Source organism: Rutilus rutilus (genome assembly GCF_951802725.1).
Source record: "Rutilus rutilus genome assembly, chromosome: 8".
In the NCBI taxonomy this organism is placed as follows: Eukaryota; Metazoa; Chordata; class Actinopteri; order Cypriniformes; family Leuciscidae; genus Rutilus; species Rutilus rutilus.
This window is the reverse complement of record NC_140222.1, coordinates 33,399,274-33,417,202: the sequence shown is the minus strand read 5'-3', so window position 1 is coordinate 33,417,202 and position 17,929 is coordinate 33,399,274. Positions and strand designations below refer to the sequence as shown.

General features: G+C 37.3%; 1 long non-coding RNA gene across 1 annotated transcript in view; it reads left to right on the top strand.

Annotated features, from left to right (window-relative positions):
• The window catches only part of LOC311295528, a 108,799-nt gene extending 101,128 nt beyond the window's left edge, over window positions 1-7,671 (top strand). The window contains exon 5 of the long non-coding RNA XR_014628343.1: window positions 7,609-7,671. This is a non-coding gene — a long non-coding RNA (uncharacterized lncRNA). The remainder of the gene's footprint in view (window positions 1-7,608) is intronic.
• The last annotated feature ends 10,258 nt before the right edge of the window (window positions 7,672-17,929 follow it).

The window sequence follows — 17,929 nt, the reverse complement described above, 5'->3', positions numbered from 1 at the left end:
CATTGAAACACTTCTGTACTTCATACTATCTAGATCTACATATTTAATATCAGAGCATTAGACATCATGTAAAACACCTTCACACTTGATAAGTTTATATTGCTGTGAATGTCCAACAGTTAAAGCAGCTTCACATGAATCTAGGGTCATTCTCAGAGGCTTCAGTTCACACAGAGGAAGAGCTAGTGACTGAGCTTTTCCTTTTCAGTTTAAAAGAAAGCTTATGATTTGCATTAAGTGTCTGAATGGCTTTGATGAAAAAAGGACCAACACCAAATTTAATATAAAATATAAATTTCAACATCATATTCTGTAGATGAGATATTTGAGACTTCATTGAGTCAGACATATTATAACTATAAATCCCACCCTATTCGCTTCAATTATTGCAGATATGATCTTGTGCACACTGTATGAGCACACGAAAGATTTATTTGACTAATGTGTAACTAGGAAGGGGGTTGTGTGCTTGTATTCGTCTGATAGAAGAATGTCATTATACACCTATAGGATGGCTTGAGGGGAAGTAAATCATGGGCTAATTTTCATTTTTGGGTAAACTCTCCCTTTAAGATTAGGTAGTTAAGTATTGTTTAAATCGCTCTAAAACTCACTATCAGTATAATTTACATAAAACTCAATAATGCTGATTCACACATATATCATGCAGTGCAGCATCAAACACAATTGTTGTAATGGTACTTAAAGAAAAGCGACGCTAACTAAAGAACTACTGAATGCACCTTCAATCTATTAAAGGAGAACTCCGGTCAATTTTAACATTGAGCTCATTTTTTTGTACATTTGGAGTGCTGTCAATACAGAGAACAACGACAAAAATCGGTGTTGCCTACACCGAGTTATTCTATTTTTAAAATTTGCACCCTATTGACTTCAATGGGGCAAGTAGTAAGCCTGCTTTTTAGCCTCTTAACATCCTTTAAGTGTCATTACAAGTGCACAGAAAATGTGAGTTTGTGAGATTGTCGAGTTCACGCGCGTGATCATAGGTACTAAACCTATGCGCGTGAACTCGACAATCGATTACTATGGCCTTCCACCGAAAACAGGATGTAAACAAAGGTATGAGCGCTGGCTGAATTAACTTCATTTTTATTAATATCTCTAACATCTACTGCAGTCAGATCCACTCGTGTTCACTCGGAAGGAATCACTCACATTTTCTGTGCACTTGTAATGACACTTAAAGGATGTTAAGAGGCTAAAAAGCAGGCTTACTACTTGCCCCATTGAAGTCAATAGGGTGCAAATTTTAAAAATAGAATAACTCGGTGTAGGCAACACCGATTTTTGTCGTTGTTCTCTGTATTGACAGCACTCCAAATGTACAAAAAAATGAGCTCAATGTTAAAATTGACCGGAGTTCTCCTTTAATAACATTAAAAAAAAATCCCTGTTAGGTTTAAATAAAGTAAAATAAACAAACCAGGCCAAATGCAAAAATGAGCACGGAAACAACAGCAGGCCTTCAGGCCCACGTGTTTGTCTGAAGACTTTCATTCAGAAATCATTTAACATAGGCTACCTGTTCTTCATGATGCCTTATATTATTAATATATAACACATTAATATGGAATTAGGGAGAAATACTGCTTTTTTTAAAGAGAAAGTATTGTAAACGTTTCGGCACGGATGTGTTCTGTAGATGTCATCAGATGTACAGTAAGTGACGTCAACAGTAACTAGGTGAAATAATCAGACATGCGCAGCCGGTGTATTTATTAATCTCAAATTTACTTCAACATATTCAAGACTCCTGAGTCAGAAGTTGACTTTTGTCATCTGAGAATGCTGAAGTAGACTTTAAAAGGAACACACCGACTTTTTGGGACTTTAGCTTATTCACCGTATCCCCCAGAGTTAGATAAGTCCATACATACCCTTTTCATCTCCGTGCGTGCCATAACTCTGTCTGACGCACCCACCGCTAGCCTAGCTTAGCACAAAGACTGGAGGTAAACGGCTCCAGCTAGCATACTGCTCCCAATAAGTGACAAAATAACTAACCTTAAATAGATGGAAATCAAGAGATGTAGACAGGAGAAGGAGAAGGAGGTAGTGATGTGACATTTGAACCGAGGTTCAGGTTAGAATAGTTATAGTATATTGTTATTATTAATTATAGGCCTAGCTATTATAGTCTTGCTATATTAATTAGATAAGATTATTTGGATTGCTTTGGATTTTTGGATCTGGACTGGACTGCTTTTTGATTTGGATTGCCCTTTTTGATTTGTTTGCTTTTTGTGACCTCTTCCTTTTTCCTGGTAATGGAGCCAGCAAGAAAGAGGAAATCCTCCCCTGTCTGGGCTCAACAGTGGCATCAGTGTCCTCATTTACACCAGCTGGCACTGGCATTTTTATGTTCCCCTGCATCCTCTGTGGCTGGAGAGGTTTTGTCCAAGAAGAGGAATCGTCTAAACCCCAACACACTTGAAAAAAGTCCCCAGTCCCATAAGAACAACACTGCACTAAAACTAGTAACAGTTCACTGCACAAACCCCCCCCAGAAATAATTCTTAACAATTTCCCCAGACTATTCAGTTTACTTTATTACACTCCCTCCACCATAAGCACTGCACTCAACACAGTGTCACTTTTGCTGTTCATACTGTCACTATCCAAACAATTTATGAATAATTCATTAATTGTGTGTGTGACAGACAGTTGTCTCTGCACAAGTAAATTCAGAAAGATACATATTTTATTTTATACCCAGGCAATGGACAAATGTCTGCTCAGGTCATTGGTTCAAAATGAATTAATTTGTCTGCTATTTCTTTGCACAGTAGTTAGGTGTCACTAGTGAGCAATGCTGAATGAAGCTTCGAGTAATGAACCTTTGGGTGAAGCAATGGGCTGCAAGGTCTCAGTAGGGATGGCTGATGCGAAACAGTCGTTCCGAAGCTTTGCGAGATCCTGAACTGCAGATGTTTCGAAACACTGATCCGAAGCGTGATTCAAAACACCCATGTCACGTGACTATGGCCAAACGAAGCCTCGAAGTGTTTCACTAACGCCGCCTTCACACTGGCAGCTGAAATTAACTCCGTAATACGCAATACGCCCCCAGCGGACGTCGTACTACACCGTTGAAAAGCGTCGGAAGCGAGTAGAACAACAATGGCGGAGAGATTAACGGTTGATTTTGTCAGTGTCAGAATGTACAATTCTGTATGATCTCTCTGTTGAGGGGGTTAGAGACTGCTGCTGCGTGGAGGAAAGTTCCCCAGGACGTTGACATGTCAGGTCGGCTAAATGTGATATAGTGGTATATAGGGCTTTTAATTGTATTAACTGCCCTAATAACGTTAGAAAATCATGAAAAAAAAAAAAAAAAAAAATGACATGACATGACAACTTATCGTTATAAAATCATTATTTATTTTATTAAAAGTTACGAATTCAGGTTTGTTTATCAGTACCATAGCAACGCTAACTTCCGCTGGAATTGTCGGATAGGAACCGTCCGTAGCCTTTCACAAGAGTTCATTTTTTTTAACGCATCCGGATGACCAACGGACACGATTTTTTTTCGCACCGCACTGGTTCGGACCCATTCGCATGCGGTCTGCGAATCTCCATAGGAACTGAATGACTTCCGGTCGTTTCGTAGCCGTATCGGAGCTGATTTCAACTGCCAGTGTGAAGGCGGCGTAAGTGTTTCATCAGGTGTGATCCGCCGAATCAGCGTTTGATTGACACGGTCGGGAACAGACCACACAATCGCACATCTGTATAAAAGTGAAATCAACGCATATTGACCTCGTGGGTTTTTGTGAGAGGAGTCTGATTTTGAGATAGCAGATTTTTGATGATATAGTGACATATCGATTAGCGATTTGATTAGTTATAGGCTATTTAGGCTTACATTTAAATTTACACAACACATTGACTGATAGGCTAGAGACAGACAGATATAGTGACACATTAATAGATACAATTATAAATATATATAGACAGCTAGATTAATAGATATAGCCTACATATATAGATAGATTATAGATACATGAATACATAGATAGATTATAGATAGATAAATAGATAGATTGTAGATAGATACATATATAGATACATAGATAGATTATATCTAGATACATATCTAGATACATAGATAGATTCATATAGATAGATACATAGATAGATAGATTTTGATAGATAGATGAAATGGAGGCTCCACAGAAGAGATGCCATACATCTGTGGTGTGGGAGCATTTCCGTTTAGAAACCCCAAATAAAGTGAGATGTATGTATTGTGATCGGCAGCTAGCCTACTGCAACAATACATCATCCATGATGCGCCATTTGAGGAGCACTCATCCTGCCATTTTGCAGGGTGCAGAGGATGGTAGCATTCCCCCAGTACCTAGGCCTGCTACTGACACTGCTGGGCCATCTAAGCAAGGTATGCATGGTTTGAAATATAATTATAATTGAAATATAATTATAAACTGTTGGGACACTTTTTAGAAAGTCCATAGGCCTGTGTCAACCTAAGCCCTACAACCTAACGTCCCAATCACAACTGCCAATCATGTTAAAAACAGCTTCACTGTGAATATAATATAATATAATACGATTCATGTAATTTATACTTCATATATGCAGTCAGTTTAGTATTTGTTACTAACTGCTGTTTTCATTTTCATTCCGAGCCACAAATGTCAACATCAGGCCCATCATCATCATCATCATCATCATCATCAACATCAACACAGGACAGTTTATGGGAACTTTTTGATAATCGTATCCGTGAAACCCAGATGATACACAATGCTACAGCTGATGCCATAGTGGAAGTGAAAAAATACCTCAACGATACGTTTTTGCCCAGAACTCATGATCCACTAACTTACTGGAAAGAAAGAGCAGTACTCTTTCCTCATTTGTATGTCCTAGCTAAAAAATATCTTTGCATGTCAGCAACAAGTGTCCCTTGTGAGAGGATTTTTTCAAAGGCTGGAGAAATTATCTGTAAAAAAAGAAGTAGGCTAAGTCCTTCCACAGCAGAGAAATTTATATTTTTTAATAAAAATCTATAAAAAAGTGAGACATTGTGGCTTGATTTCTTTTATTAATATTCATTTTTCATGACCAAAATAACATTATGCACAGTGACGAGCCTACAGGTTACAAGCTTCACATATTAAAAAAATACAATAATAAAAAAAACAACACATTTTTTAATGGCTCGTTGTCAAGGTTGTTTCAGATCAACACCTGCAAGTGACCACTAGGTGTCACCGTTGAGACGGGTGTCGGTTTCGAAGTCTCGACACAATATGACAGCAATATTTGCTTCAGCTGTTTCATTGTTTCACGAAGCCTCGATCTGCCCATCACTAGGTCTCAGTGGTTCAGGAAGCCTCATTTTGCCATCACTAGAAGGAGAAGGAGGAGGAGAAGAAGAAGGAGGAGAAGGAGTCTTTAATAATCTACATGTAATCCAGATAGTGATGTGACACTGAAGCTTCGATGCGCGTATCACATAAGCGACACAATTTGTAGTGAAGCCCCGTATCGAGGCGTGTATTGGTTTACTAGAGTCACGTGATCGATGACAAACGAAGCCTCACTTTCTGTCCAGTCATGTGCGCGTTTCGCTTTGGGTGTCAGAAGGCTCGAACTTCAGATCGTATTTAACGAGTCATTGTTGCCTCAGTCTGGTTGATATTTACAATTATTGATATTGACATTTAATAACAGATGATCCTATCAGACAATGTCCTTATTCATTGTGTGTGTGTGTGTGTGTGTGTGTGTGTGTGTGTGTGTGTGTGTGTAGAGAGAGAGAGAGAGAGAGAGAGAGAGAGAGAGAGAGAGAGAGAAAGCCTACATTAAATCTTATTGAATCATATAAGCTTATAAGCTATTATATTTTATTGTCACACTTTAATGGGAAAATGAATTTATTTAATGAACAAATCAAACACAAACATGTAAGGCTTTTATTTGTACACACATAACATTGAAACTATGGAGTGTGTTGTGGTTGCTTCATCTGCCAGAGCTTCTAACACAGGCTTCTGGCTGCTTTATTTTAAATAAGCACCAGATGGCGCTGTTCTCGGCGCTGTTCTCGACACTCTCGAAGCTTTGAATCTTTTCCCGGAACAGTCAGGGGAAAGCCTCAGTGATTCATGAGGCTTCATTTCCCCATCCCTACCAGATAGTGACTGGCAGGAAAACAAAAACGATACATCAACAACACCCCGACAAACAGAGAATGAAACACAAGAACATATATCTGGTGCTGAGGTGATTGAAGACAGCTGGTGGTGATTGAAGATGCGCGCAGGTGGTGGACCAGGAAGGAATCTGGGTAATGTGGTCCTGAAGGTGACCAAGTCAAGTCACCATTATTTATATTGCTCAAAGCAGCTGTACAGTGGTAACAGGAAAATGATGCATTTCGGCTGTTGTTCAGCTGAAGTCAGTTCAGTGTTGATTCAGATCCGTTGTGAAGATCATCTATTATTTCATTAGTTAAATTATTAAATTAGTTAATTTCATCTATAAAGCATCCAACAGTAGCATTCAAATATTTAATCCTGTTCTTTTTGCTTGAAGATCAGATTCATCATGCTGGTATGGAGCCAAAGCCAAAGCCAATCACCATCATCCATTACCACCTCACACCTGTCACTCAGCCCAACCCAGAGCCCAGCCAGCCATCACCCCGCACCACGGACACGACGCCAGAGCCCACCACGGATGGGAAGCTTCCGCCCGCGACAGAGGAGCCTGTTAGGATTACAGTGCCAACCATCAGCCCAGAGCCGAAGCACCGGCAGCTGGTCCCATCACTCCACCTCGGCCCATCGACCTGTCGGCTCCATCAGAGACCCTCGACCTTGCTGCTCCACCAGGCTCCCTCGTCCATCCGGCTCCACCTTGGTCAGCCGTTACCCTGCCTGCGTTATACGAACTTATGAGCCATCCACTGCGCTCAGTCTCTCCACCCCTTCGACTCCAACGGCCCCGCCTTGGTCCTCGGTCGGTACATGTTCAGTCCGATTGGCATTGCGAACATCATATGAAATAAGGAAGCATCGATAATTCACTTTACATGAAGTAGAGAGTGAAATAGCTGTCAGTGAGCAAAGCCCTTCTGCACAGGACTGCAAGGGGATTGACTAAATGAAATGCTGTAAAAAGGAGTTGAGGCCCCAGCATTATTATTGAGTTTAATTAGTCTCATGTGTGGTTTACGTGCGGAAGACGCAGCAGTTACATTACAAATTATCATGATTATGGTTAAATAAGATAAAATACACATATAATATAACCAAATTACATTTATTCTCATATTAAACATTTATCACTCTGTTCAGCACTTTCAAACATTAAGAGTTATATTCATTAAATTAATAATACATTTATATTTAAATGCACATGGATGAACTTACACATGTATATTAAATGAAAATATGGTAATTTAAATTGTATTTATTTACAGAAGCTTATATGATGTCATCATATCTACTATCTGCATATCTGCATATAAGCCTATTCTACATTTTAACAGGTTAAAAATGACGAGGTGCAAAATGTCAAATGTCAAAAAATAAAACACATGGATGAAAGAATTGTTCATAATAAGATTAATAAGATGCATTTTTAAAATAGTTTAATTTCTAATGAATGCCAGCTGTAAAGTAGACATTTCAGTTCTCTACTGCCCTCTAGAGGCTGAACACTGTAACTCTCCACTCGATCCACACACTGGAGATCTCTGCTCTCACCACTGGATGGCAGCTGTTACTCTCTTGGTTTCATGTGTTTGGTTGTTCGCTGCAAACGTCACAATCTCCTGATTTCATAACTCAAAACAAACCAGAGTTGACAGAGAACATTATAGATAGTGAGCATTATGAGACTGAAACTGATCTAAGACACGTAGCGTTTGGAAAGCAACTCTATAACTGTGAGTTTGTTCAACAGACTTTATGAGACAGGCCTCCTGAGTCACTCCTTGAAGATGTTTATTTGCAGCCACAGATCTAGAATCAGGTGTTTTAGTGAATGTTTCTCTGCAGCCAGACTTCATAACCAGGGTGATGCGAACTTCTGGGTTGGCCTACAAAAATATGTCATCAATTGAGCACTTTATGAGCGTGAGGATCTCTCCGATGAATAATAAAACACAGCGGTTCACATCATTTCAACATGGCAAAATATATTGAGAGGGTGAGCCGCATCATATGTAATTTAAACACTTTTTATAGAAAACTACGTTTACAGTCTTCATCTTATGTCAGATGACTCTTCACAATTTATTTTGATTTAAATTAGAATCAAACTAATGAATACACCTTTAATGAAACACACGTAAAGTTAATGTGTTCAAGATCAATCAAGCTCAAATACCTCATGAAAACAGTGGTTATAAAAGCACTAAATGTTTTTTTATTAATAAAGTGGTGATGGTAATAAGGGCAGTAGATGTTGTGGTCAGAGTTTTAGACTTCCTCTGCTTGATGTGGAAGGTTTTTGTCTTCCTGTGTTTTCTTCAGAGCTGCAGTAGATTCATCTATATGTTGTGTGGAGAGAAACAGAATCATTCTGAAGTGTTTTAATCTCGACAAGAACAACATGAAGATCATTCAGCTTCAGCTCTGTGAGTTTTACATATCAGTATATTTACATGCACTTTACAAACTTAAACTTAAACTAAAAGGTTTGAATTTGATGCATGTTTATTTTTATTTATTTATATCGTATAGATGTGTTAATCTGTTGCCGAGCTGCAGTGTCAGATCAACTCACTGATTTGGGATCAAATGTGACCATAAACTGTGATCTTGATGAAAATGAGGTTTATTGGATTTTACTGAAAACACCAGATCCTCCAACAGTGATTCTTTGGTCATTCTCAACATCAACATCTCCTTTTTACACAAATAAAATATTCAGAAAGAAATATTCACTGCAATTTAAACATCGTCTGGTTATTAATAATGTGACCGCTGATGAATTAGGAGTTTATTACTGTATGAACACACACACACCTCCAAAACTCAGCAACAGCACCAGACTGCACTTCACCGGTGAGTTCATTTACTCCTCTATTGATCAAGTCATATTGATGATCAGTGTGAATAATTACATTGGTTATGTACTACTTCAGGATTTTTACACACTCATGAACAACATAATTTTGCACACACAGAGATGAAAATGATATAAATATTAAAGTCAGTCAGTTATTACTCTGAACACTTTCATTACAGAATCAACTCAACTAACTGAGTGTCACAATCATACAGTGCTGGAGTTTATTGATCAGAATCAGACACAATGGCAGATTATTATCATCATATCTGGACTGATGAACGGGCTTCTGCTCATTGTGCTGATCGGTAAGAAATTCTTTGATTAAAAACATAATAAGCAAATTAAATATTCTGTAGTCTTAAAATATCAATATGACGCTCTTCTCAGGCATGTGAAGGTTTTCATTACTTCGTTTTTTTTTTTTTTTTTTTTACTATTTTGGTTTTTAGGTGTCTTCATATACAGTATATATCTTTACCATTTAAGACAGAATAATTTAAATCTGAATGCCTTGTCTCATTTTTAGTTTTTGCTGTTGGAAAAACAGAACGGTTGGAAAAATATGATCCTGATCTTCAGACACGAGTTATATATCAGCCTCATGACCCAAACCACTAACATCACAATAAGGTTAAATATGTGAAACCATCATTAATAATTTTAGTAAAATTCATTACTGTTAGTTTCAATAAAATTCTTGCTGAGCTGTAATTCAAACAAAGAGCCTTTTGTTTGGATTAATGTTAATATTAATAAAAAGCTGAATGTTAATATTGTTTTCTTTGTTGCTCTTTCAGATATTCAGCAAGCGACATCATCTGTGTTAGATTATATAACATGTTCTTAAAATATCATGTGCTTCATATACTTAATGTCAAGAATAAATATTTTTACATTGTAATATCAGAGTCTGGAGACTGGTGCTAATTGTCACATTTTTTACTAAAATAAAAATGATTTAGAAATATATTACATTCCTTTTTGGCTATGTTGAGGCAAAAACAAGTAAATAACAAAATAGCATCAGGCATAAGAGACATCAGAATTCAAATTGTCCTTAAAAGATATTTATTCTTGCAAGAATGTTCCCAGTCCATCCACAGTCCAGCTGCAGGTGGAGTGAGACTCAGAGCAGAGGTTGACCAGCTGCTTTATAGTGTTCTATTCAAAAGCTATCTCCTACAGCCCCCACTAAACAAAATAACAAAAGGGACCCCCCCCCTTGAACCCTTCACAGCACAAGGAACAAAAGGGACCCCCCTTGACCCCTCCCCAGCACGGGAATCTCCTTACCTCTGAAATCTCACACACACACACCCTGCAGCTGTATCAATATCATAAAAGAAACTCAAAATACAGCCAAAGAACGCATGGCATTCGTTTGTTAAATCGTTGAAAATAAAGTTAAAGAAAAGATGAATTTTTCCACAACATTTCCTCCTCTTTATCATTCTCTGATAAACAACATAGAAAAATTCACTCTTGTTTTCTAATCAAACCCATTATACTATTAAATCTTTAAGAATAGAATTAATTCAAGTCTTAATTCAAGAACAGTTATACCCTTCATGTATATCAATACTAAGCCCTAATTTGATTCAATCAAATAAAATCGCAAAACTTTTCTTCAACCATTAATTGGTCAACATTTTCTCCAGATATGTTGATCATCTCGTTGCCTCATGGACGTTCCATCTTCACCAATATGATACTTTGTGTGCTGTTGAAATGGTCTTTTTCCAACGTTGGCAGGAGAGGTATGTTCTAGCGCATATCCTTGAGTCATTTACTGTCTACTGTCACCTGCGAATGGAGGCCTTAAGTGATTTTGTTAGTGACCGCTTGTCTTGTCGTCCCTTTGGTGTGACCTGTGGATTCAACAGCCTGAAACACTATTGTCACCAGATAATTTTTGCTCATTGAATAGCACTCAGGGTCCTTGTTCCCCTGAAAAAAACATTCAACCCATGTTGTTCATGTTAACAAAACAATACAGAATCAGTTCTGTTTGGTTCAATCCATCCTGACATCCTGCAAAATGAAAATTTTAAGTTAGGCATTACACAGGGTTAGGCACTGTTTCTTCACTTTGCTCATGCCATGCGCAAAAGTCTGCATCTTCTGTAAAGAAAAACAAATGTTGAGGTTATTGTCACATAGTTCTCTTTTGTCTGCTGTGCTGCCACATCTGCTCCGGCGTTTCCTGTCAAAACAATTCTTGTTATTAGCACACTTAAAATACAAACAATACACACAATTAAACCCAATGTCCTCCCAACATTTATCTTCCCACCTGTGCGATGGCTTTCAGCAAATGTGAACCCCTTAGTAAACCAGATCTAGCTGGTTAATACAAATAAAGTTCTTCAAATAAACCCCTCCTGGACTTTTACTGTCCTCATATACCGATGAGGTCAAAGCTAGATAACCTCTCAGCCTGCTGTGAAGACAATGGGTTTAGCCCTTCCCCCCTGGATTTACTGTTTTCCCACCTGTGAGGCCGAAATGTCTTTGTTTGTGGCCTGAATACAAATTATCCATACTAAAAAGTTCAAAGACTCATCTGACCACTTGTTTTACTGTGCGTTCTCTTGTTCCCGCCATGAGCATTTTCATCCTCCTCTTGATGCCCAACACCCATCTCGTGCATAAATCTAACATTATAAAATTCTCTTACTTTTATCAGACGCTTTTATCCAAAGCGACTTACATTTCAAGGTACACATTTACATTCTTATCAATTCTTGCTTTCCCTCGGAAATTGAACCCATGACTTTGGCGTTACAGGCGCTAACGCTCTACTGTTTGAGCTATAGAAAACTGCAATATTTGTTAATATTTATTTGGTGACATTTGTTTGGATAAAGTTTGCTAACCCAAACGTTGTCCTTAAGCCAAATTTCTTTTAGACATCTTTCTCTGCCTCTGAAATAAAAATATTACTTAACCACAATTTCATCTTCTTATCAAATTGTTTTTTTAAGGCAATGGCCCCTAAACCCTATTGTTTGGTCTCTTAATCAGCTGTCATCTACGAACATTCTCCAGGTCATCAATTGGTCAGGTCAGGTCGTGTACACTTTGTCAACGTCACTACACTTCGTCAACGTCAGTCGAATAACAATCTTCCCCTTTTTACAATACATAACTGTTAAGGGCTCTCTGGATAATCTGATATTTACTTAGCCTACTGTACGTGTTTGTTGCTGTCAAATTTATAACTTTTTCTCAACACATGACTGACGGCTATCTACGACTTCACAATTCTAATTTATCAATACTTAAACCTGTCCAGAAAGTAATTCAAATCTACTGCACATCATGAATGACCAAAATAATAATTAATAGACAGAGCTCGATGATCAATCAACTTAAAGCTCATCCTGTTCTGTGTTGCCTTCTCATCAGATTGACTCACAATCCTCAGCTTTGTGAAATTTCAATTTCAAAATTTCAAATTTGTCATTCGCCTTAACCCATCTATAATGCTAAAACACTCTTTCCAGAGGTTAATGACAAATTTATACACACTATTCAGACAGAACAGTTGTCCTAAACTAACACATACTTTACAAAACATGAATTCACACTCACACTCTTCCCTGACTATGAACCGCTCATATTTCTTATTAATATCTTTTATCTAAAAGGATTCAAATTTTAAATGACATTTTAACCTTACATTTTCCTGTATCTTTTATCTAATGTTTTTATGGCCTCTTAACCAGTTTCAAAGCATGTCTGTTCATTATCCATCTGATTTTAGAAAAGTCAGCTGGATTGTTTTGGTTCATTATCTTATTTTGCTCCAGCTTTCTTTGGCTGACTGATAACAGAAAGACAGACAGAGTACCATCCTCTTCCTCCACTCAAGCAGTCTCTTTCTCTCTCATTATAAGCAAATAATCTTTTCAACAGCCTCCTAGGACTGTAACTAAAATAATCATAGTCAATCCTTAATAGTTCACAAATGTCAAAATACAAATGTTTGACTCAAATTAGAACCGTTACAATAATCTAAAATACATTATGCTATGATCTTTTTTCTAAGGTTATTTTTAGTTTAAATACTCAATTCACCTAACCTTCGTTTTTCAGAAATTTCTCTTGACTCATCACAAGCTGTTCTCATCTTTAGCCACCACCATGTCTAATGACCTTCAGGAGTTAAAAACTAGTTCAATATCAAACATTTTTCTTTGCCCATAAGGCAACCAACATCATGTTCCTTATGTCACATCTTTGATCTTCTGTTAAAACAGAACGGTCAAATGTTTAAGGTGACAAGCTATTCGAAGTCCCCGTAATCAAGATGGTTGTTGGTTGTGCTCTGTGATTCTATTTACATATTACTGAGATTGGATGTAATTGTCTCTATATGATAATTAAGCTCTTTTAAGTGAAGGAACATTTTGATATATATATATTGGAGTGGAAGTTGTAGGGAACAGACCCCTCTTTGATGCTCTTGGCCCCAAGTAGCATCACAACCACTCCCTTCTTGTAGATAACACCTCCCGAACCTGGTGGGCAGGTGCCCCAGTGGCGGCAATAATCCCTGCCTTAGGTTGTTCCCATCTATGGCCATCAGAGAATCTTACCCGTCTTTGGGATCTACGCCTCCTGCACACTGAGTTATGGCTCTACTTCACTTGAGCAAAATTATCATAGTTTGTGGTAATGAAAAATTTTTTTTTTTTTTTTTTTTTTTTTTTTTAATCGAGGTAATCAAGAACCATCATATCCACTTGGAACATTTAATATTGACATTCAGTGTACTGTTACTTCTGTAGCCGGAGCCATCGGCCCTGTTTTATGGTGGAGGCTAAAATCAGACAAAGAAGCGGTCAAAAATGTCACTTCTATCATTTAAGGTCTGCATTATTATTTTAAAGACTTCTTTAAAATCATTCAGTTTTACTTTTAAAACATTTACAAATTGTCCTCTAAATTTGTCAAATCTGATTTGTTTTAGCTTTTCCACATCTATGAATCTTTTCAACTGAAACACTGTGCTTTACACAGCCTCAGACAACAGCTTTCAGCTGATATTGAATGAGAGAGAGACTCTTGAGGCATTCAGGACTGGTACACTGCATTCTCATAAACTTTTAACTTCAGACTTTATCTACCATCTTTTTCAACTGTAGCCCATCTTAAGGCATCTTTTCCATGAATTACATGTATTGTAATTTAGACATAATATCCACTCAGAATGAGTCTCTGTTGCACTGAAACTGTGACAGCACATGCCAGATTCAGATAAGCAAACCTGTTTTGGCCAAATCACAATCTTATCTTTTAAAATCAACATTAACAAGCCTTTGTTTAATCAAATGCCTTTTACACATTTTACATTTAGCAACTGTTAATCCTGTAACACTGCTTCTGTTTATTTTATCTTAAAGAAATAATACGAATTATTCTAGTTCTTAATAACAATTTCATTTCAATTTTACTTCAATGTTTTCTCTAGGAGTTTATCAATCTGCTTCTATGATTCAACTTTTGAGGCTGCTCCCTGCTTGTGATACATTTTTTTTTGATTATCATTATAAATTATTCATTAGATTTGTCTCTCCATATCATCTAAAACCTTATCAAAGCATTTCATTCAAAACACAATCATCCTTTTAGTGACCGGTACTTTTAAAATATTTTGCAACTCATTTAGTCTTATCTGTAATTTTATGTCAACCGGTACTTTTTATAGTTCTTTCCTTTCAAAAGGAATTCCTTACACTTAAATCTTTCAATCTTCTTACAACTTTCAAAAGTTCCAACTATCAACTTTATTTCTCCCTCATTTACTTTTACAGTCATACAGTGCGCATACAGTCACTGAATGACCCAGCTGACTGCAATAAAACACTCTCTGTTATTCTGCCTTTTATCTTTCTAACAGCTTCACCCTATTTTGCACTTCTGAAACATTGTGTTGTATTCAGGAAATGCAAACAGAGCCATTGATAAGCAGTTCTCTGTCTTTTCTTTTACAGTTGCAAATTCAATTACAATAGCCAAATTATAATCTTCATCATATTAACATTGATCTACTTTCTAACCCATATTAACACAGACTTTTCTTTAAATTTGTGTTATTTTGGCACTTTCTTTGTTTGGAGCCAATTAAGTTATTGTTTATCTTTCCAATCACAATCAAACTTTTACAAAACATCATCTGCAAATCTCTTCAGAGCATGAGCAGAACTGCTTATAGCATTTGCTCTCTTTTATCTCACTATTTATCAGGACTGTTCAGTTACTCTTCATACAGTATTAAAACTTTAACGTGTCATTAATTTCATCAACACTGGTTTTTAAAAGCTTATTCTTCTATCAAATGGTTAGTTTGCAGATTCAACTTAAATCACAAAATTGTATTATAATTATTCAGTCCCACTTATCTCTACTGTTTCACAGAAACCACAAGATTCCCTAAATCTTGTTCTCAGTCTCTAAATTACACACAGCTATCCTAGATGCTTGCACCTTCAACTCTTGTTACAAAAATATGGCAATCTATTCTTCAATACCCTTGTTTCCATAATATTAATACAATAAAGCATTCACATCGTCATTATTGGCAGAACATTAATTTTCATAAGCGACACGGAAAATCTAAATATTCTAAACGGGTTTCACAAAGTTTCTGATTAACTTTAGTCACACGTTTCTGGGGAAATTATCTCCAACCCATAATTTCCTTTATAAAACAATATATTTCCTTAAATGGCTTAATATCAACAAAATATCCAATCTCTGGACATTTTCTAATTTGATATTATCATCAACAACACATACAAAACAAGTATACATTTAACATTCAGAAGCTGGTTTGAACAAGCAAGCGCTGTTGCTGTACTCCCAGCATAGCTGGACCCTTTAGGTTCAAAAGACAATCGTTTTACTTAGTGAAACATTCCTTATCCTTATAAACATATCAATCCCTGTTAATCATACTCAACGCCCCATTTCCATCTAAAACTCACCTTTCGTACCATTTCAACTTAATTTGACTTAATAGTTCCATGAACTCTATCGTTCCCTACATGTCAGTTCCTTCTGCATCTGCTCTGTTCTCTTTTATCTGCTTCTTTCCCATCCAACAATTCACTGTCCGTTCACAGTTTTACACTCATGAACAAACTTCAACAACCCTTTCTGACTAGTAACGGATAAGTTAGCATTTCAGAAAACCCTGTAGACTACTTTGTACAATCTCATATGCTCATCATTCACAACACTGCTCAAATTATCAGTCATTGCTTTGCTCAAAGTTTCATCAGCCACACATAAAGATCCTTTACACACGTTTAACACACACACAACAACCATTCTGTTTTCCCTCGTTCTTTTCTATTGATTCTTTTACAACATTGAGTCTTATCTTACTCAAGGTTCCCGCCTCGGGGAAATACATTTACATTTACCACCATAATTATTTCTCTTTTAACAGAAAATTGGTGTATAAAAATGATCTACTTTACTGTTAGATGACCCCATTTTGGCTGAGTTCCTCTTTTCTGGATTTCACAATTCGACACGTGTCTTACAGAATCTGTCAAACGTCTTCGACAGACCCGATCTTTTACTCCGAGATCGGACGGACCTCTGCTTGTTTACGTTCCACTCAAAGTTTTCTCACGTGCGCTTATTCGCTCGCTCAATTCTTTTTACTTGATTAATTCAACCTGGTCTTGTAATTACGTTCCACTCAAAGTTCCCCCACGTGCGCTTATTCGCTTGACTCAATTCAATGTGGTAAAACTTCGAGTAGAGCACAATCACCCAGAAACTTCTTTTTTACTTGATTAATTCAACCTGGTCTTGTAATTACGTTCCACTCAAAGTTCCCCCACGTGCGCTTATTCGCTTGACTCAATTCAATGTGGTAAAACTTCGAGTAGAGCACAATCACCCAGAAACTTCTTAATCCTGTAACTTTCTCTAAGGTTTACATAAATTTCGAGTAGAACGTAATCATCTCAGCAGCTGTGATTTCTCTGAATCACCAGTGGATCCCCTGTCCACTAACGAGCTAAGTGAGGCAGAAACTGGTCTGCTTTGTCAGATCGATTTCTCCCCATAAAATTTGTGATTAACTCACCTTTCGCTCGTACCAAAAAGCAAAACTCAGCCAACATGGTTCACGTTCACTCACAATTATCAAAAATAATTTAACTGTCTCTTACCCGAGATGCTTTTACTGCCTCCGAGTTCTTTCTGAATCCAGTGGGTTCCTCCTGGCCCTGATAGCAGTTTTGGCTCTTCTCTCTCAATTCGGCGAGGTAAGACTAAAGCCTTTTGTGCTTTAGGGTGATCAGTCCGTCAATACGCTTTCTCAGGGCCAGAAGAAACCTCATGGATCCCACTTCCGACACCAACTTGTTGAGGCAAAAACAAGTAAATAACAAAATAGCATCAGGCATAAGAGACATCAGAATTCAAATTGTCCTTAAAAGATATTTATTCTTGCAAGAATGTTCCCAGTCCATCCACAGTCCAGCTGCAGGTGGAGTGAGACTCAGAGCAGAGGTTGACCAGCTGCTTTATAGTGTTCTATTCAAAAGCTATCTCCTACAGCCCCCACTAAACAAAATAACAAAAGGGACCCCCCCCCTTGAACCCTTCACAGCACAAGGAACAAAAGGGACCCCCCTTGACCCCTCCCCAGCACGGGAATCTCCTTACCTCTGAAATCTCACACACACACACCCTGCAGCTGTATCAATATCATAAAAGAAACTCAAAATACAGCCAAAGAACGCATGGCATTCGTTTGTTAAATCGTTGAAAATAAAGTTAAAGAAAAGATGAATTTTTCCACAACAGCTACAAAAAAGCTTTT